This window comes from Canis lupus, chromosome 21, assembly GCF_048164855.1.
Source record: "Canis lupus baileyi chromosome 21, mCanLup2.hap1, whole genome shotgun sequence".
NCBI classification, from domain to species: domain Eukaryota; kingdom Metazoa; phylum Chordata; class Mammalia; order Carnivora; family Canidae; genus Canis; species Canis lupus.
Genome location: NC_132858.1, coordinates 18,839,687 through 18,861,812, shown reverse-complemented (window position 1 = coordinate 18,861,812; position 22,126 = coordinate 18,839,687). Strand labels below are relative to the sequence as shown.

General features: G+C 40.8%; 1 pseudogene; it reads left to right on the top strand.

Moving 5' to 3' along the window:
- Positions 1–5,831: 5,831 nt before the first annotated feature.
- LOC140613459 (olfactory receptor 5AN6-like) lies at positions 5,832–7,372 on the top strand (annotated as a pseudogene).
- Positions 7,373–22,126: the final 14,754 nt, after the last annotated feature.

The following is a 22,126-nucleotide window of genomic DNA, read 5'->3' as shown; positions in this document are numbered from 1 at the left end:
TTAATGTTTTTTTGTTGTCTGATTGCTGAGGCTAGGACTTCCAGTACTATGTTGAACAGCAGTGGTGAGAGTGGACATCCCTGTCTTGTTCCTGATCTTAGGGGAAAGGCTCCCAGTGCTTCCCCATTGAGAATGATATTTGCTGTGGGCTTTTCATAGATGGCTTTTAAGATGTCGAGGAATGTTCCCTCTATCCCTACACTCTGAAGAGTTTTGATCAGGAATGGATGCTGTATTTTGTCAAATGCTTTCTCTGCATCTAATGAGAGGATCATATGGTTCTTGGTTTTTCTCTTGCTGATATGATGAATCACATTGATTGTTTTACGGGTGTTGAACCAGCCTTGTGTCCCAGGGATAAATCCTACTTGGTCATGGTGAATAATTTTCTTAATGTACTGTTGGATCCTATTGGCCAGTATCTTGTTGAGAATTTTTGCATCCATGTTCATCAGAGATATTGGTCTGTAATTCTCCTTTTTGGTGGGGTCTTTGTCTGGTTTTGGAATTAAGGTGATGCTGGCCTCATAGAACAAATTTGGAAGTACTCCATCTCTTTCTATCTTTCCAAACAGCTTTAGGAGAATAGGTATGGTTTCTTCTTTAAACGTTTGATAGAATTCCCCTGGGAAGCCATCTGGCCCTGGACTCTTGTTTCTTGGGAGGTTTTTGATGACTGCTTCAATTTCCTCCCTGGTTATTGGCCTGTTAAGGTTTTCTATTTCTTCCTGTTCCAGTTTTGGTAGTTTGTGGCTTTCCAGGAATGCGTCCATTTCTCCTAGATTGCCTAATTTATTGGCGTATAGCTGTTCATAATATGTTTTTAAAATCGTTTGTATTTCCTTGGTGTTGGTAGTGATCTCTCCTTTCTCATTCATGATTTTATTAATTTGAGTCTTCTCTCTCTTCTTTTTAATAAGGCTGGCTAATGGTTTATCTATCTTATTAATTCTTTCAAAGAACCAACTCCTGGTTCTGTTGATCTGTTCTACAGTTCTTCTGGTCTCGATTTCGTTGAGTTCTGCTCGAATCTTTATTAACTCTCTTCTTCTCTTGGGTGTAGGATCTATTTGTTGTTTTTTCTCTAGCTCCTTTATGTGTAAGGTTAGCTTTTGTATTTGAGTTCTTTCCAGTTTTTGAATGGATGCTTGTATTGCGATGTATTTCCCCCTTAGGACTGCTTTTGCTGCATCCCAAAGATTTTGGATGGTTGTATCTTCATTCTCATTAGTTTCCATGAATCTTTTTAATTCTTCCTTAATTTCCTGGTTGACCCTTTCATCTTTTAGCAGGATGGTCCTTAACCTCCACGTGTTGAGGTCCTTCCAAACTTCTTGTTGTGATTTAGTTCTAATTTCAAGGCATTATGGTCTGAGATTATGCAGGGGACAATCCCAATCTTTTGGTATCGGTTCAGACCTGATTTGTGACCCAACATGTGGTCTATTCTGGAGAAAGTTCCATGTGCGCTTGAGAAGAATATGTATTCAGTTGAGTTTGGATGTAAAGTTCTGTAGATATCTGTGAAATCCATCTGGTCCAGTGTATCATTTAAAGCTCTCGTTTCTTTGGAGATGTTTTGCTTAGAAGACCTATCGAGTATAGAAAGAGCTAGATTGAAGTCACCAAGTATAAGTGTATTATTATCTAAGTATTTCTTCACTTTGGTTAATAATTGATTTATATATTTGGCAGTTCCCACATTCGGGGCATATATATTGAGTATTGTTAAGTCCTCTTGTTGAATAGATCCTTTAAGTATGATATAGTGTCCCTCTTCATCTCTCACTACAGTCTTTGGGGTAAATTTTAGTTTATCTGATATAAGGATGGCTACCCCTGCTTTCTTTTGAGGACCATTCGAATGGTAAATGGTTCTCCAACCTTTTATTTTCAGGCTGTAGGTGTCCTTCTGTCTAAAATGAGTCTCTTGTAGACAGCAAATAGATGGGTCCTGCTTTTTTATCCAGTCTGAAACCCTGCACCTTTTGATGGGGTCATTAAGCCCGTTCACATTCAGAGTTACTATTGAGAGATATGAATTTAGTGTCATCATGATAACTATTCAGTCCTTGTTTTTGTGGAATGTTCCACTGAACTTCTTCTTAAAGGGGAATTTTAAGAGTCCCCCTTAAAATTTCTTGCAGAGCTGGTTTGGAGGTCACATATTCTTTTAGTTACTGCCTGTCTTGGAAGCTCTTTATCTCTCCTTCCATTTTGAATGAGAGCCTTGCTGGATAAAGTATTCTTGGTTGCATGTTCTTCTCATTGAGGACCCTGAATATATCCTGCCAGCCCTTTCTGGCCTGCCAGGTCTCTGTGGAGAGGTCTGCTGTTACCCTAATACTCCTACCCATAAAAGTCAGGGATTTCTTGTCTCTTGCTGCTTTAAGGATCTTCTCTTTATCTTTGGATTTGCAAGCTTCACTATTAAATGTCGAGGTGTTGAACGGTTTTTATTGATTTTAGGGGGGGATCTCTCTATTTCCTGGATCTGAATGCCTGTTTCCCTTCCAGATTAAGAAAGTTTTCAGCTAGAATTTGTTCAAATACATATTCTGGCCCTCTGTCCCTTTTGGCGCCCTCGGGAACACCAATTAAACGTAGGTTTTTCTTCCTCAGGCTGTCGTTTATTTCCCTTAATCTATCTTCATGGTCTTTTAATTGTTTGTCTCTTTTTTCCTCAGTTTCCCTCTTTGCTATCAACTTGTCTTCTATGTCACTCACTCGTTCTTCCACCTCGTTAACCCTCGTCGTTAGGACTTCTAGTTTGGATTGCATCTCCTTCAATTGATTTTTAATTTCTGCCTGATTAGCTCTAAATTCTGCAGTCATGAAGTCTCTTGAGTCCTTTATGCTTTTTTCTAGAGCCACCAGTAGCTGTATAATAGTGCTTCTGAATTGGCTTTCTGACATTGAATTGTAATCCAGATTTTGTAACTCTGTGGGAGAGAGGACTGTTTCTGATTCTTTCTTTTGAGGTGAGGTTTTCCTTCTAGTCATTTTGATCAGTGCAGAGTGGCCAAAAGCAAGTTGTATTGGGAAAAGGAGAAAAAGAGAGGAGAGAAAGAAGGAAAGGAAAGAGAAAGAGAAAAAAAAGGAAGAAAAAAAAAGGAAAAAAAAAGAAGAAAAAGAGAAAGAAAAAGAAAGGAGAAAAAAGGGGGGTGGGGGAAGGAAACAAATCAAAAAGAAAAAAAAAAAAACAACAACAACACGAAGGAGTATCTTCTGATTCTGTGTACTATAAGTCCCTTGGCTTCCCCTGGAAGTTGTCAGTCAGTCTAGCTGGTGTTCTGTGGGAGGGGCCTGTTGTGCTGATTTTCAGGTGTTAGCAGTTGGGGGAGCTGCTGTGCCCCTGCCTGGTGCAGGGCTCAGTGGGGGTTGTTTACCCCGTGAGGCCCCAGGAGCAACAGCCCTAGTGGCGGGGCCAGCTCTGGAGCCCTGGATCAGCCCCCGCAGTAACTCCAGAGCTCTCGGTCTGCAGGGCCTGGAGGCTCCGGGGCGGGGCAGCTGATCTGCTCAGCTTGGGGCAGGAGCGTCCTTGCTGTCCTGGGCCCTCCCGGCCTCTGCCTGTCCCGGGGGAGGCGGGATCCTGGGCTGTGTCCCGGCGCCCTGTGCTCCGGAGCCTGCGCTGGTGGATTCTCGCTCCCGGGCCGCGCAGCCCCCTCCGCGGAGCCACCCCCGAGCCCCACCCCCCGCCGAGCAGCTCCCGCCCCACCCCCCCTCCGCGGAGCCGCCGCCCGAGCCCCTCCGAGCTGCTCCGGTCCCGCCGTGCGCGCTGCAGCCCTTAGGGAGCTCGGCGCACTCTCCTGGGCGCGCAGTTGCTGTTACTGTCCCAGGGAGCCCGAGGGCATCCCCTCCCTCCTGGGTCCTGCTCCAACTCCCCGCGAGCCCCTTTCCGCCCGGGAAGGTCGGTGCAGCTCCTGCTCCTCCGGGACGGGGCTCTCCTGTCCTGGGGACACTCGCCCCGGCCTCAGCCCGGCTCCTCGCGGGCCCCTCCCCCTTGGAGGCCTTTGTTTCTTTATTTCTTTTTCCCCGTCTTCCTACCTTGATAGATGCGCGAACTCTTCTCACTGTAGCATTCCAGCTGGTCTCTCTTTAATTCTCAGGCCGAATTCATAGATTTTCAGGATAATTTGAAGGTTTTCTAGGTGATTTGGTGGAGACAGGTGATTTGGGGACCCTACTCTTCAGCTATCTTGCCCCTCCCCTCCATTCTGAGTCTTATAAGTTCAACCATCTAAGGTTCTTTTTCTTTGGTATGCTTCTGCTAATTGTTATTTTTGTTAACTCTCAGTGCCATCGTGCTTCTGTACTTAGTGATTTTTGATTTTGAGCTGTTCATTCTTTTAGAATTCCATCTATGAAAATACTTTGAAGTCTGAGATGAAGGTGAGTTTCTCCAGAGAATACTTTCATCTACTTCTGTCAAGTACTGAGAACATTGCTATTAAAGTTGAGGTCCATGGACTGGTGCCAGTCTGCAAATGACAACAGGAGAAGATTTCCCCAGAATGTAAATCAACTATAGCACTGTTTACTTCAGCTATCATGTATTTCATAGCAATACTTTGACTGAAGGTGTGAATTGAGTTATAATATGCCACAAACTGCTTATCTCATGCCTGACTTATAAAAATGATTTATGGACTGACTATATTGAATTTTACTAGCCTATTGAATTGACTGTATCAAATATTGGTATCTCTTGAAATTCAATTCTCATTTGAGCTTTTTCAGGCATTTCAAGTTGTGTGAAATTGGACTGCACTAGGCATTCCAAAGTGTTAAATGTATTGTAGTTACAAATTTCCTTGGAGAGATTAAAACAACTTCATCCTTTCTACTCAATGTCAAGTTTTAGACATAAAACTTTCTTTGCATTGAGGGATGATGATTATTTGAGCTTCTACTTTTGAACTAATGGTATATTTCTTTGGGGACCACAGACTTATATGGAAATCTCCTGTTAGAATCTCCAAGTTGTATGGGTCCTTATTACAGATCCCAGAATCTCATGAAGCTAAAAAACATCTATGCACATGTGTCTCACCCTGATAAATATCTTCAATACCAAACCAGTTTCACTGTTCTGCTACCTCTCTGGGTTCTCTTTTACGTAGTATTTGTTTTGAATAGTACTTAACCTTTAAAAAAAAAACCAACTAACTGATGCATTTGAACAAATTTCTAAAATATTTATCCAGAATTTTTAGTTCCTACTTTGGGCAATGAGACCTCCATGTATGATCTCAAGATAATATTTAGTTTCTCTTTTGAATTCTTGCCTGAGGTTCATTTGGTCCACTGCCACCTATTCATCTGTCATCAATGGGGTTTGTGTTTTTAGATATACTGTTTTTTTTCTAGAGATTTATTTAAGATAGAGAGAGCAGGAGGAGGGACAGAGGGAGAGGGAGTGAGTCTCAAGCCGACTCCCTACTGAGTTCTGAACCTAATGCAGGGCTTGATCTCACAACTCCAAGATCATGACCTGAGCCAAAATCAAGAGTTAGAGGCTTAACTGACTGAGCCACACAGACACCCCACTAGAATACATTGTTTTCTTATCATAGGTGAAGATCTACTCTTGTATGAATTTTTTTGCAGATGTAGGTTAATAAAAATATTCCTAAAAACAAATAAAAATAGAATACCTGTGGGAAGTTTCTTTTTTTTTTCTTTGTTATATTATTTACAGGGCACTCATTTAAGCTAGGGGGCTGAATAGAGAAATAACATCATGCATGTAATTTTAATAGCCTGAGGATACTGGAATAATAAGAGATTTCTTTTACTAGTCTCCTTCATATCTCAGAAGTACTATGGCAATGACGGAAGGAAGAAACAGCACTATAGTTACCAGGTTTATCTTATTGAGATTCTCTGAATTTCCAAGATGTGACGTCATCGTCTTTTCAATATTCCTAGGCATCCACCTCATGACAGTGTCCTGGAGTGTGGATCTCATCACCCTGATCAAGATGGAATCCTACCTGCACACCCCTGTGGATTTCTTTATCAATAAGCTTGCCTTCTTAGGCATTTGTTACGTTTCCTCCACAAGTTCCAAGATGCTCTCTGATTTCTTGAAGAAGCAGAAATCCATCTCCTGTCTGGGGTGGACCACGCAGCACTTCTTCTCTAGCCTGGGTCTGACTGAGTGCTGTCTCCTGGCAGCTATGGGTTATGACCGATGTGCTACCATTTGTAATCCTCTGCTCTGTACTGCCATCATGTCACCCACCCTCTGTGTGCAGATGGTGGCAGGATCTTGTATAACTGGATTCTTAGGCTCATTTATCCAACTGTATGCCCTACTTCAGCTCCATTTCTGTGGGCCAAATGTCATCAATCATTTCTTCTGTGATCTTCCCCAACCGCCGATCCTACCCTGCTCTGACACATTTTTCTTTCAACTCATGACCTCTGTGCTCACAGTGATCTTTGGACTCACATCTGTCTTGGTTATCATGATATCCTATGGTTATATTGTTGCTACCATTTTGGAGATCACATCAGCTGAAGCAGATCCAAGGCCTTCAACAATCATGCTTCTCACTGACAGCTGTGACTCTTTTTTATGGCTCCAGCACCTTTGTCTATTTGTGCCCTAGTTCTGATGATTTTCTGAGCCAAAATAAGCTTTAATCTGTTGTATATGCTTGGTGATTCCTATGTTAAATCTATTGATCTACAGTTTAAGGAGTAAGGAAATCGAAAATGCCTCAAGCAGATGGAAGAAGAGAATATTTTCATAGAATTATTGATTACGGGGTACCTTTTAGGGCTTAGGACACAAAAAATACAGAACGGTGTATGAAAAATTGCTTTAACAGTACTTAATAATCCTTGTAATAGATTGTATAGGTTTTCACAAATATTTGCTTCCCCTCTATTCCCTGAGAGAGGATTTAACTTCCTCCCTTTGGAGTCTGGCTTGGGCATGTGACTTGTTATGGCAAATGAAGTGTGAGTAGATGTGACATATCCCACATCTAGGTAGAGGCTATATATATGAGTGTGATTTTTTTACCTTTTTATTTCCCAGTGCTTTCATTAGTGGTTGGCTTGTAAGGAATAAGATGATGATGCAGGATGAGAACCCCTAGCTGACACAAGATGAATATGTAATGTTAACAAGAAATAAATTTGTTTTGGATTGTTTGCATATACTCAGTGCATCATAATGTCATAGAAATTTGTACAGGCAGTAGTATGCTATTAAAAAAATTAAGAATTAACATTTGTAAGTTTCTTCAGGGCCAAGCAGTAATTATCAAGCAGTATGTTATTGACAACTGGAAGGATAGCAATTTATGTTTGGCACAATAAAACATTTGATATGACTGTCACCTGTGATAACTTGGAAGGGAGGGGAAACCTGGGTGGCTCAACGGTTGAGTGTCTACCTTTGGCTTGGAGAGTGATCCTGGGATCTGGGATTGAGTCCCACATGGGGCTTCTTGAGAGGAGCCTGCTTCTCCCTCTGCCTATGTTTCTGTCTATTTTTCTCTGTGTCTATCATGAATAAATAATAAATCTTTAAAAAACCTTGGAAGGGAGATTATGTGGATAAATGGAATTCTTGTAGCATGAGTTAGTTGTTGTTCTACACAAATGAGATGAGCTCACAAAACAACTGGCCAGTTTGCATGGAAGAATGAAAGAGAATAGACAGAGTCAATAAATTTAGAGACTTGAGAGGAGCTAAGATGGCAGGATAGTAGGAGGATCCTAGGCTTGTCTCATCCCTTAAACACAGCCAGATAAGTATCAAGTCATTCTGAACAACCAAGAAATTGACCTGAGGACTGACAGGACAAACTGCACAACTTGAAGGAGAGAAGAGGTCACATTGAGGATGGTAGGAAGTACAGATATGTGGTTGGAGGGAGAAATGGATTGTGGGAGCTACAGAGGGGAGGGAGCCCTGGTCACAAAGGGAAGAGAGAGAGAGGGAGAGAGATAGAGAGTGAGAGACAGAGACAGAGAGAGAAGCACATGGGAATGTACAAGGAGAACACTTCTACAAAACCATGACTGGGAAAATGAGAGGGGTTGATTTTCATGAGGTTTGCAACCAGTGGGGCTCAGTCTCTGAGGATCATTTAAGGTGCATGGGGAAGCACTGTTTGCTCTTCCTGGAGTGCATCTGTGAGAGGTGGCATTTGCAGAGATGTCTCTTCAGGGACAAAAGAGCCAACGTGTGCCATTTACCTCCCTCGCCTCTCAGTATGGGTGCAGAAACAGCTGCTGGGGCCACTAACCCGAACACTAGCTCTTTAGGCTGCTTTGCTCTAAATCCCATGCTGCTGCACTCTGGGTCAACTACCCTGCTGGGTCAAACTTACATCAGTTCCAGCATGTTGAGACCCTCCCCCAGAAGACCAGCACAGGTCCCTGCTATACCAGGTCCCTAAAATTTGGAGTTTTAAAAGTCAGCAAGCTAAGCTGGGATAGAGCCCAGGCATATAATCCTGGAGATGGACAGTGTGAAAACAGCAATCTGAAGAATGCCTGGGATACATGAGAAGAAATTATTCACTCTTTTGGGACTATTTCCCTGAGAGCAACAAGCATGGAGACCCCTTTTAGGAGACAAAAGAGCTGGTTAGTCCCATTTCCCTCCACCGTCCCTCATCATAAAGCAGCTTCAATAAATAGCACACCAATGGTGGCTGTTTAACCTGTTTAACACCAAATCTACCACCCCCTCCCGTGCTCTGCTGGTACTATTCTCAGGCAGGGGTGCCTAAGTCCCAGCACAGTGTGCCCTTTCCCAGGAGACCAACACACATGCAACATGTGTACTGACCAGAGAGTTCTGCAAGGCTTCAGTTCTAGTGGAAGCAGCATCAGGTCTTATTTAAAACAAGCAGGCCAGAGCACACTTAATTAAAGTTCACCACATTCTAGTCAAGGTCCAAACGCTGCCTCACTGCCCACTGCAGGCAAGGAGGGCCTCTGTGACAAATGGCACCAGAGCAGCCAAAACACAGCACAGAGTTCACTCAGCACACACCAGAAACACTCCCTGAAGCACCAGGCATTGAACACTATATGACTTCTTCTTCACAAAGCCATTATAATCTCTTAGGAGCAGAAAACATAACAGACTTTTCTAAAACTTAGACAGAATGCCAAGATGAAGGGATTCATCCCAAAAGAAAGGACAAGAGAAGGTAATAGCCAGAGATCTAAGTGAAATAAATATAAGTAATATGCCTGATGGAAGATTTAAAGCAAAAATCATAAGGATATTTGCTGGGCTTGAGAAAAGCATGGAGACATCATGGAGACCCTTCCTACAGAGATAAAAATAGTTAAAAACAGCCATAAATGAAAATTGCAAAAACTGAGATTTGAAACAGACAGGGTGGGTATAATGACCACAAGGATAGAAGAAGCAGAGGGATAAGTAAGTGATATAGAAGATAGAAATATAGAAAACAATGAAGCTGAACAAAAGAAGAAAGAAGAATTATGTCTCCTGAGAATAGACTCAGGGAACTCAGTGACTGTATCAAATGTAATCAGATGCATATCACAGGGGTCCCATAAGAAGAAGATAGAGAAAAGGTGGAGAATGTTTATTTGAGGAAATAATAACTGAAAGCTTCCCTAATCTTTGAGGGAAACTGACATCCAAAACCAGGAGGCACAGAATACTCCCATCAAAATCAACAAAAGCAATCTAATACCAAGAAAAATTTTAATTACATTTGCAAAATATAGAAATAAATAAAAAACCCTAAAAGCAGATAAAGGAAGTCCCTAACTTACAAAAGTCCCTAACTTTTAAAAGAAGGGAGTCACATGATATATTCAACATACTGAATGGGAAAAATCTGCAGCCAAGAATACTCTACCCAAACAAGGCTATCATTCAGAATAGAAAGAGAGATAAAGTTTCCCAGAGAAACAAAAGCTAAAGAAGTTTCTGATTACTAAACCAGCCCTGCAAGAAATATATATATATATATATATATGTATTTATAAATATTTTATTTATTTATTCATGAGAGAGACAGAGACAGAGACACAGGCAGGGGGAGAAGCAGGCTCCATGCAGGAAGCCTGGACCCGGGACCCCGGGATCACGTCTTGAGCCAAAGGCAGATGCTCAAGTGCTGAGCCACCCAGGCGACCCCCCTGAAAGAAATATTAAAGGGGACTCTTTGAGTGGGAAAGAAAGACCAAAAATGACAAAGACTAGCAAGGAACAGAGAAAATCTCCAGAAACAGCAACAAAACAAGTAATAAAATTTCACTAAATATGTATCTATCAATAATTACTCTAAATATAAATGGACTAACTGCTCCAGTCATAAGACATAGGGTGTCAGCATGGATGGATTAAAAAACAAGACCCATATACATGCTGCCTACCGGAAACTCATTTTAGACCTAAAGACACTAGATTGAAAGTGAGGGGATGGAGAAACATTTATCATGCAAATGGAGGTCAGAAGAAAGCCAGAGTAGCAATATTTATATCAGACAAACTAGATTTTAAACCAAAGATTGTAACAAGGGATGAAGAAGGACACTATAATTAAGGGGGCCATCCAACATGGAGATCTAAAAGTTATAAATATCTATGCCCCTAACATGGAAGCACCCAAATATATATAATATATTAATAACAGACATAAAGGAGCTCAATGATAATAACACTAATAGTCATAGGGGACTCTAACAACCCCACATACATCAATGGACAGACAATCCAAGCAGAAAATCAACAAGGAAACAATGGTTTTGAATGGCACACTGGACCTGATGGACTTAACAGATATATTCAGCATATTTCATCCTAAAGCAGAAGAATACACATTCTTTTCAAGTGCACAGGAGACATTCTCCAGAATAGATTACATACTAGGTCACAAACTAGGTCAGGCCTCAACAAGCACAAAAAGATTGAGGTCATACCATGCATATTTTCTGACCACAACACTATGAAACTTGAAGTCAACCACAAGAAAAAATTTGGAAGGACCACAAATACATGGAGGATAAAAAATATGCTACTAAAGAATGAATAGGTCAACTAGGAAATCAAAGAAGAAAATTTTAAAAATACACAGAAACAAATGAAAATGAACACACAATGGTCCAAAACCTTTGGGATGCAGTAAAAGAAGTCGAAAGAAGTAATATATAGCAATACAGGCCTGCCTCAAGAAGCAAGAAAAATCTCAAATAAACTACTCTTTTCATTTAAAGGATCTAGAAAAATTACAACAAAAGTACAACAAAAAAGGACAACAAAGAATAAAGCCTAAAGCCAGTAGAAGTGAAATAATAAAAATTACAGCAGAGATAAATGATATAGAAGCTAAAAAACAGTAAAACAGATCAATGAAACCAGGAGTTTGTTCTTTAAAAACATTAATAAAATCATAATCCCCTAGCCAGACTTTTCAAAAAGAAAAGGGAAATTACCGAATTAAAATCACATGTGAGAGAGAAGAAATGACAACCAACACCACAGAAATACAAACAATTGTAAGTGAATATTATGAAAAACTACATGCCAACAAATTTGACAACCCGGAAGAAATGGATAAGTTCTTAGAAACATATGAACTACCAAAACTGAAGCAGGAAGAAATAGAAAACTTGAACAGACTGATAACCAGCAAAAGAATTGAATCCGTAATCAAACAACTCCCAGCAAACAAAAGTTTGGGGCCAGATGGCTTCACAGGCAAATTATACTGAACAATTAAAGGAGAGTTCATACACATTCTTCTCCTACTATTCCAAAAAAAAAAAAAAAAAAAAAAAAAACAGAAATGGAAGGAAAACTTCCAAATTTATTCTGTGAGGCTAGCATTACCGTGATTCCAAAACCAGACAAAGACTCCCTAAAAAAGAGATGAACATGGATACAAAAATTCTCAACAAAATACTAGCCAATGGAATCCAACAGTACATTAAAACAATCATTCACCATGATCAAGTGGTATTTATTCCTGAGCTGCAGGGTTGGTTCAGTATTTGCCAAATCAATCAATATGTATACCACATTAATAAAAGAAAGGAGAAGAATCATATGATTTTTTGATAGATGCAGAAAATTCATTTGACAAAGGAGAATATACTTTCATGATAAAAACCCTCAACAAATAAGATTAGAGGGAACCTACCTCAACATAGTAAAGGCCTGATAAGAAAACCCCACAGCTAGTATCATCCTCAATGGTGAAAAACTGAAAGCTTTTCTTCTGTGGTCAGGAACAAGACAGGGATGTCCATTCTCATCATTATTATTTAACATAGTCCTGGAAATCCTAGCTTCAGCAATCAGACAATGAAAAGAAATAAAAGTCATTCATGTCACCAAGGAAGGAGTAACACTTTCACTATTTGCAAATGACATGATACTCTAAATAGAAAACCCAAAAGACTCCACCAAAAATTGCTAGAACTGATAACACGAATTCAGTAAAGTCACAGGATACAAAATAAATGTACAGAAATCTTTTGCATTTCTATACACTAGTAATGATGCAGCAGAAAGAGAGGTCAAGGAATCAATCCCATTTACAGTTGCACCAAAACCCAAAAGAGACCTAGGAATAGACCTAGCCAAAGACCTAGTGAAAGACTTGTACTCTGAAAACTATAAGACACTAATGAAAGAAATTGAAGAGGACACAAGGAAATGGAAAAACATTCCTTTCTCACAGATTAGAAGAACAAATATTGTTAAAATGTCTATACTACTCAAAGCGATCTGCACATTTAATTCAATCCCTATCAAAATACCAACAGTATTTTTCACAGAGCTGGAACAAACAATCCTAAGATTTGTATGGAACCACAAAAGGCCCCAAATAGCCAGAGCAATCTTGGAAAAGCAAAGCAAAGCTGGAGTCATCACAATTCCAGTCTTCAAGTTGGAATTGCAACTGTCCATTGCAAAGCTGTCCTGATTAAGGCAGTGTGGTACTGGCACAAAAATAGGTAGATCAATAGAAGAGAATAGAAAACCCAGCAATGAACCCATAACTATATGGGTTCTATCTTTGTGAATCTTTATCTAATCTTTATCAAAGCAGGAAAGAAAATCCAGTGGGAAAAAGTCTCTTCAACAAATGGTGTTGGGAAAGCTGGACAGCAACATGCAAAAGAATGAAACTGGACCACTTTCTTACACTATACAGAAACATAAATTCAAAATGGACGGAAGATGTATGTGTGAAACAGGAAACCATCAAAAGCTTATAGGAGAACACAGGTAGTAACCTCACTGACATTGACTATAGCAACTTCTTAATAGATATGTCACCTGATGCAAGGGAAATAAAAGCAAAAGTAGATTATTAGGACCTCATCAAAATAAAAAGCTTCTGGACAGCAAAGGAAATAATCAACATAACTAAAAGGCAACCTTCAGAATGAGAAAGTGTAGTTACAAATGACATATCTGATAGAGGGTTAGCATCCAAAGTATATAAAGAGCTTATAAAACTCAATATCCAAAAAACAAATAATCTAGTTTTAAAAAATTGGCAGGGCAGCCTGGGTTGCTCAGTGGTTTAGTGCCACCTTCAGCCCAGGGTGTGATATTGGAGACCCGGGATCAAGTTCACATCAGGCTCCCTGCATGGAGACTGCTTCTCCCTCTGCCTGTGTGTCTCTCTCTCTCTCTCCTCTCTGTGTTTCTCATGAATAAATAAATAAAATCTTTAAAAAATTTTTTTTAAATTGGCAGAAGATATGAATAGACATTTTTTCCAAAAAGACTACAGATGGTCAATAGACAAATTGAAAAGATCTCAACATCACTCATCATCAGGGAAATACAAAGCAAAACTACAATGAGATATCACCTCTCTAATCAGAATGGCTAAAATTAACACAGGAAACAAGTGTTGGTGAGGCTATAGAGAAACAGGAACTCTCTTACACAGTTGGTGGGAATACAAACTGGTGCAGCCACTCTGGAAAACAGTATGGAGGTTCCTCAAAAGATTAAAAATAAAGCTACCCTATGGTCCTGCAATTGTACTAGATTTTTACCTGAAGGATACAAAAATAGTGATTCAAAGGGATGGATACATACACCCAAATGTTTATAGCAGCATTCTCAAGAATAGCCAAATTATGGAAAGAGCCTAAATGTCCATTTATTGATGAATAGATAAAGAAGTGGAATATTACTCAGCCATCAAAAATAATGAAATCTTGCCATTTTCACTACCACCTGAAATCGGGCATTGTGATGCCCCTAGCTTTGATTTTCTTTTTTAATATTCCCCTGGCTATTCCTGGACTTTTCTGATTCCACACAAATCTTAAGATGATTTTTTCCAACTCTCTGAAAAAGTCCATGGTATATTGATAGGGATTGCAATAAATGTGTAAATTGCCCTAAGTAACATTGACATTTTCACAATATTAATTTTGCCAAAACATGAGCATGGAATATTTTTCCATCTCTTCATGTCTTCCTCAATTTCTTTCAGAAGTGTTCTGAGGTTTTTAGGGCATAGATCCTTTACCTCTTTGGTTATGTTTATTCCTAGGTATCTTATGCTTTTGGGTGAAATTGTAAATGGGATTGACTTCTGAATTTCTCTTTCTTCACTCTCATTTTTAGTGCATAGAAATGCCACTGACTTCTGGGCATTGATTTTGTATCCTGCCACACTGCCAAATTGCTGTATGAGTTCTAGCAACCTTGGGGTGGAGTCCTTTGGGTTTTCTCTGTACAGTATCATGTCATTGGCGAAGAGGGAGAGTTTGACTTCTTCTTTGCCAATTTGAGTGCCTTTAATGTCTTTTTGTTGTCTGATTGCTGAGGCTAGAACTTCTAGTACTATGTTGAATAGCAGTGGTGAGAGTGTTCCTGATCTTAGGGGAAAGGCTCCCAGTGCTTCCCCATTGAGAATGATATTTGCTGTGGGCTTTTCATAGATGGCTCTTAAGATGTCGAGGAATGTTCCGTCTATCCCCATAGTCTGAAGAGTTTTTATCAGGAATGGATGCTGTATTTTGTCAAATGCTTTCTCTGCATCTATTGAGAGGATCATATGGTTCTTGTTTTTTCTCTTGTTAATATGATCTATCACATTGATTGCTTTATGAGTGTTGAACCAGCCTTGCATCCCAGGGATAAATCCCACTTTGTCATGACAAATAATCTTCTTAATGTACTGTTGGATCCTATTGGCTAGTATCTTGTTGAGAATTTTTGCATCCTTGTTCATCAGGGATATTGGTTTATAATTCACCTTTTTGGTGGGGTCTTTTCGGTTTTGGAATTAAGGTGATGCTGGCCTCATAGAACGAGTTTGGAAGTATTCCATCTCTTTTTATCTTTCAGAACAGATTTAGTAGAATAGGTATGGTTTCCTCTTTAAACTTTTGAGAGAATTCCCCCGAGAAGCCATCTGGCCCTGGACTTTTGCATCTTGGGAGGTTTTTGATGACTGCTTCAATTTCCACCCTGGTTATCAGCCTGTTCAAGTTTTCTATTTCTTCCTATTCCATCTTTGGTAGTTTCTGGTTTTCCGGAAAGCTGTGGTCATCAAGAGAGTGTGGTAGTGGCACAAAAACAGACACATAGATCAATGGAACAGAATAGAGAATCCAGAAGTGGACCCTCAACTTTATGGTCAACTAATATTTGACAAAGCAGGAAAGACTATAAACTGGAAAAAAGATAGTCTCTTCAATAAATGGTGCTGGGAAAATTGGACATCCACATGCAGAAGAATGAAACTAGACCATTCGACACACCATACACAAAGATAAACTCAAAATGGATGAAAGATCTAAGTGTGAGACAAGATTCCATCAAAATCCTAGAGGAGAACACAGGAAACACCCTTTTTGAACTTGAGCACAGCAAGTTTTTGCAAAATACATCCATGAAGGCAAGGGAAACAAAAGCAGAAATGAATGATTGGGACTTCATCAAGTTAAGAAACTTCTGCACAGCAAAAGAAACAGTCAAGAAACTAAAAGACAACCTGAAGAATGGGAGAAGATATCTGCAAATGACATATCAGATAAAGGGCTAGTCTCCAAGATCTATAAAGAACTTATTAAACTCAAAAGCAAAGAAACAAACAATCCGATCATGAAATGGGCAAAAGACATGCACGGAAATCTCACAGAGGAAGACATAGACATGGCCAACAAGCACATGAGAGAATGCTCTGCATCACTGGCCATCAGGGAAATACAAATCAAAACCACAATGAGATACCACCTCACACAAGTGAGAATGGGGAAAATGAACAAGAAAGGAAACAAGAAATGTTGGAGACGATGTGGAGAAAGGGGAACCCTCTTGCACTGTTGGTGGGAATTTGAACTGGTACAGCCACTCTGGAAAACTGTGTGGAGGTTCCTCAAAGAGTTAAAAATAGATATTTCCTACAACCCAGCAATTTCACTGCTGGGGATTTACCCCAAAGATACAGACGCAGTAAAACACTGGAACACCTGCACCCCAATGTTTATTCCATGCATTCTCCCCAATGTTTATTCCACACATTCCCCCCAATGTTGTTTCCATCAAACTGTGGATGGAGCCTCAGTATCCATCAAATGATGAATGGATAAAGAAGATATAGTATATGTATACAATTGAATATTCCTCAGCCATTACAAATGACAAATACTCACCATTTGCTTCGATGTGGATGGAACTGGAGGGTATTATGCTGAGTAAAATAAGTCAATCGGAGAAGGACAAACATTATATGGTCTCATTAATTTGGGGAATATAAAAATTAGTTAAAGGGAATAAAGGGGAAAGGAGAGAAAATAACTGAAAATATCAGTGAGGGTGACAAAATATGAGAGACACCTAACTCTGAGAAACAAACATGGGGTAGTAGAAAGGGAGGTGTGCAGGGGGTTGGAGTGACCAGGTGATGGGCACTGAGGGGGGCACTTGGCGAGATGAGCACTGGGTGATTTTTTTTAATAATAAATTTATTTTTTATTGGTGTTCAATTTACCAACATACAGAATAACACCCAAGCACTGGGTGTTATGCTATCTGTTGGCATATTGAACACCAATAAAAAATTTTTGAAAAAAATAAATGAGGGAGGGAGGAGCAAGATGGCGGAAGAGTAGGGTCTCCAAATCACCTGTCTCCACCAAACTACCTAGAAAACCTTCAAATTATCCTGAAAATCTATGAATTCGGCCTGAGATTTAAAGAGAGACCAGCTGGAATGCTACAGTGAGAAGAGTTCCCGCATCTATCAAGGTAGGAAGACGGGGGAAAAAGAAATAAAGAAACAAAAGGCCTCCAAGGGGGAGGGGCCCCGCGAGGAGCCGGGCTGAGGCCGGGGTGAGTGTCCCCAGGACAGGAGAGCCCCGTCCCGGAGGAGCAGGAGCTGCACCGACCTTCCCGGGCGGAAAGGGGCTCCAGGGAGGTGGAGCAGGACCCGGGAGGGCGAGGATGCCCTCGGGTTCCCCAGGACAGTAACAGCAACTGCGCGCCCAGGAGAGTGCGCCGAGCTCCCTAAGGGCTGCAGCGCGCACGGCGGGACCCGGAGCAGCCAGGAGGGGCTCGGGGGCGGCTCCGCGGAGGGGGCTGCGCGGCCCCGGGAGCAGCTCGGAGGGGCTCGGGCAGAGGAAGAGGCTCCGTGCAGAGGGGCCTGCGCGGTTCCAGGAGCAGCTCGGGGTGCTCGGGCGGCGGCTCCGCGGAGGGGGTTGCGCGGCCCGGGAGCGCGAATCCACCAGCGCAGGCCCCGGAGCACAGGGCGCCGGGACACAGCCCAGGATCCGGCCTCCCCCGGGACCGGCAGAGACCGGGAGGGCCCAGGACAGCGAGGACGCTCCTGCCCCAGCTGAGCAGATCAGCGGCCCCGCCCCGGAGCCTCCAGGCCCTGCAGACGGAGTTCCTGCCGGAGCTGAATCCAGGTTTCCAGAGCTGCCCCGCCACTGGGGCTGTTCCTCCTGCGGCCTCAGGGGGTAAACAACCCCCACTGAGCCCTGCACCAGGCAGGGGCACAGCAGCTCCCCCAACTGCTAACACCTGAGAATCAGCACAACAGGCCCCTCCCCCAGAACACCAGCTAGACGGACAACTTCCAGGAGAAGCCAAGGGACTTAAAGAACACAGAATCAGAAGATACTCCCCGGTGGTTCTTTTTTTGTTTGTTTGTTTTTGTTTTTGTTTTTGTTTTTGTTTTGCTTTTTGATTTGTTTCCTTCCCCCACCCCCTTTTTTTCTCCTTTCTTTTTCTTTCTCTTTTTCTTCTTTTTTTTTTTTTTCGTTTTTTTTTCTTTTTCTTCCCTTTTTTTTTTCTCTTCCTCTTTTCTTTCCTTCTTTCACTCCTCTCTTTTTCTCTTTTTCCCAATACAACTTGCTTTTGGCCACTCTGCACTGAGCAAAATGACTAGAAGGAAAACCTCACCTCAAAAGAAAGAATCAGAAACAGTCCTCTCTCCCACAGAGTTACAAAATCTGGATTACAATTCAATGTCAGAAAGCCAATTCAGAAGCACTATTATACAGCTACTGGTGGCTCTAGAAAAAAGTATAAAGGACTCAAGAGACTTCATGACTGCAGAATTTAGAGCTAATCAGGCAGAAATTAAAAATCAATTGAAGGAGATGCAATCCAAACTAGAAGTCCTAACCACGAGGGTTAACGAGGTGGAAGAACAAGTGAGTGACCTAGAAGACAAGTTGATAGCAAAGAGGGAAACTGAGGAAAAAAGAGACAAACAATTAAAAGACCATGAAGATAGATTAAGGGAAATAAACGACAGCCTGAGGAAGAAAAACATACGTTTAATTGGGGTTCCCGAGGGCGCCGAAAGGGACAGAGGGCCAGAATATGTATTTGAACAAATTCTAGCTGAAAACTTTCCTAATCTGGGAAGGGAAACAGGCATTCAGATCCAGGAAATAGAGAGATCCCCCCCTAAAATCAATAAAAACCGTTCAACACCTCGACATTTAATTGTGAAGCTTGCAAATTCCAAAGATAAGGAGAAGATCCTTAAAGCAGCAAGAGACAAGAAATCCCTGACTTTTATGGGAAGGAGTATTAGGGTAACAGCAGACCTCTCCACAGAGACCTGGCAGGCCAGAAAGGGCTGGCAGGATATATTCAGGGTCCTAAATGAGAAGAACATGCAACCAAGAATACTTTATCCAGCAAGGCTCTCATTCAAAATGGAAGGAGAGATAAAGAGCTTCCAAGACAGGCAGCAACTAAAAGAATATGTGACCTCCAAACCAGCTCTGCAAGAAATTTTAAGGGGGCCTCTTAAAATTCCCCTTTAAGAAGAAGTTCAGTGGAACAGTCCACAAAAACAAAGACTGAATAGATATCATGATGACACTAAACTCATATCTCTCAATAGTAACTCTAATGTGAACGGGCTTAATGACCCCATCAAAAGGCGCAGGGTTTCAGACTGGATAAAAAAGCAGGACCCATCTATTTGCTGTCTACAAGAGACTCATTTTAGACAGAAGGACACCTACAGCCTGAAAATAAAAGGTTGGAGAACCATTTACCATTCGAATGGTCCTCAAAAGAAAGCAGGGGTAGCCATCCTTATATCAGATAAACTAAAATTTACCCCAAAGACTGTACTGAGAGATGAAGAGGGACACTATATCATACTTAAAGGATCTATTCAACAAGAGGACTTAACAATCCTCAATATATATGCTCCGAATGTGGGAGCTGCCAAATATATAAATCAATTATTAACCAAAGTGAAGAAATACTTAGATAATAATACACTTATACTTGGTGACTTCAATCTAGCTCTTTCTATACTCGATAGGTCTTCTAAGCAAAACATCTCCAAAGAAACGAGAGCTTTAAATGATACACTGGACCAGATGGATTTCACAGATATCTACAGAACTTTACATCCAAACTCAACTGAATACACATTCTTCTCAAGCGCACATGGAACTTTCTCCAGAATAGACCACATATTGGGTCACAAATCGGGTCTGAACCGATACCAAAAGATTGGGATTGTCCCCTGCATATTCTCGGACCATAATGCCTTGAAATTAGAACTAAATCACAACAAGAAGTTTGGAAGGACCTCAAACACATGGAGGTTAAGGACCACCCTGCTAAAAGATAAAAGGGTCAACCAGGAAATTAAGGAAGAATTAAAAAGATTCATGGAAACTAATGAGAATGAAGATACAACCGTTCAAAATCTTTGGGATGCAGCAAAAGCAGTCCTAAGGGGGAAATACATCGCAATACAAGCATCCATTCAAAAACTGGAAAGAACTCAAATACAAAAGCTAACCTTACACATAAAGGAGCTAGAGAAAAAACAGCAAATAGATCCTACACCCAAGAGAAGAAGGGAGTTAATAAAGATTCGAGCAGAACTCAACGAAATCGAGACCAGAAGAACTGTGGAACAGATCAACAGAACCAGGAGTTGGTTCTTTGAAAGAATTAATAAGATAGATAAACCATTAGCCAGCCTTATTAAAAAGAAGAGAGAGAAGACTCAAATTAATAAAATCATGAATGAGAAAGGAGAGATCACTACCAACACCAAGGAAATACAAACGATTTTAAAAACATATTATGAACAGCTATACGCCAATAAATTAGGCAATCTAGAAGAAATGGACGCATTCCTGGAAAGCCACAAACTACCAAAACTGGAACAGGAAGAAATAGAAAACCTGAACAGGCCAATAACCAGGGAGGAAATTGAAGCAGTCATCAAAAACCTCCCAAGACACAAGAGTCCAGGGCCAGATGGCTTCCCAGGAGAATTTTATCAAACGTTTAAAGAAGAAATCATACCTATTCTCCTAAAGCTGTTTGGAAAGATAGAAAGAGATGGAGTACTTCCAAATTCGTTCTATGAAGCCAGCATCACTTTAATTCCAAAGCCAGACAAAGACCCCGCCAAAAAGGAGAATTACAGACCAATATCCCTGATGAACATGGATGCAAAAATTCTCAACAAGATACTGGCCAATAGGATCCAACAGTACATTAAGAAAATTATTCACCATGACCAAGTAGGATTTATCCCTGGGACACAAGGCTGGTTCAACACCCGTAAAACAATCAATGTGATTCATCATATCAGCAAGAGAAAAACCAAGAACCATATGATCCTCTCATTGGATGCAGAGAAAGCATTTGACAAAATACAGCATCCATTCCTGATAAAAACTCTTCAGAGTGTAGGGATAGAGGGAACATTCCTCGACATCTTAAAAGCCATCTATGAAAAGCCCACAGCAAATATCATTCTCAATGGGGAAGCACTGGGAGCCTTTCCCCTAAGATCAGGAACAAGACAGGGATGTCCACTCTCACCACTGCTATTCAACATAGTACTGGAAGTCCTAGCCTCAGCAATCAGACAACAAAAAGACATTAAAGGCATTCAAATTGGCAAAGAAGAAGTCAAACTCTCCCTCTTCGCCGATGACATGATACTCTACATAGAAAACCCAAAAGTCTCCACCCCAAGATTGCTAGAACTCATACAGCAATTCGGTAGCGTGGCAGGATACAAAATCAATGCCCAGAAGTCAGTGGCATTTCTATACACTAACAATGAGACTGAAGAAAGAGAAATTAAGGAGTCAATCCCATTTACAATTGCATCCAAAAGCATAAGATACCTAGGAATAAACCTCACCAAAGATGTAAAGGATCTATACCCTCAAAACTATAGAACACTTCTGAAAGAAATTGAGGAAGACACAAAGAGATGGAAAAATATTCCATGCTCATGGATTGGCAGAATTAATATTGTGAAAATGTCAATGTTACCCAGGGCAATATACACGTTTAATGCAATCCCTATCAAAATACCATGGACTTTCTTCAGAGAGTTAGAACAAATTATTTTAAGATTTGTGTGGAATCAGAAAAGACCCCGAATAGGGAATTTTAAAAAAGAAAACCATATCTGGGGGCATCACAATGCCAGATTTCAGGTTGTACTACAAAGCTGTGGTCATCAAGACAGTGTGGTACTGGCACAAAAACAGACACATAGATCAGTGGAACAGAATAGAGAATCCAGAAGTGGACCCTGAACTTTATGGGCAACTAATATTCGATAAAGGAGGAAAGACTATCCATTGGAAGAAAGACAGTCTCTTCAATAAA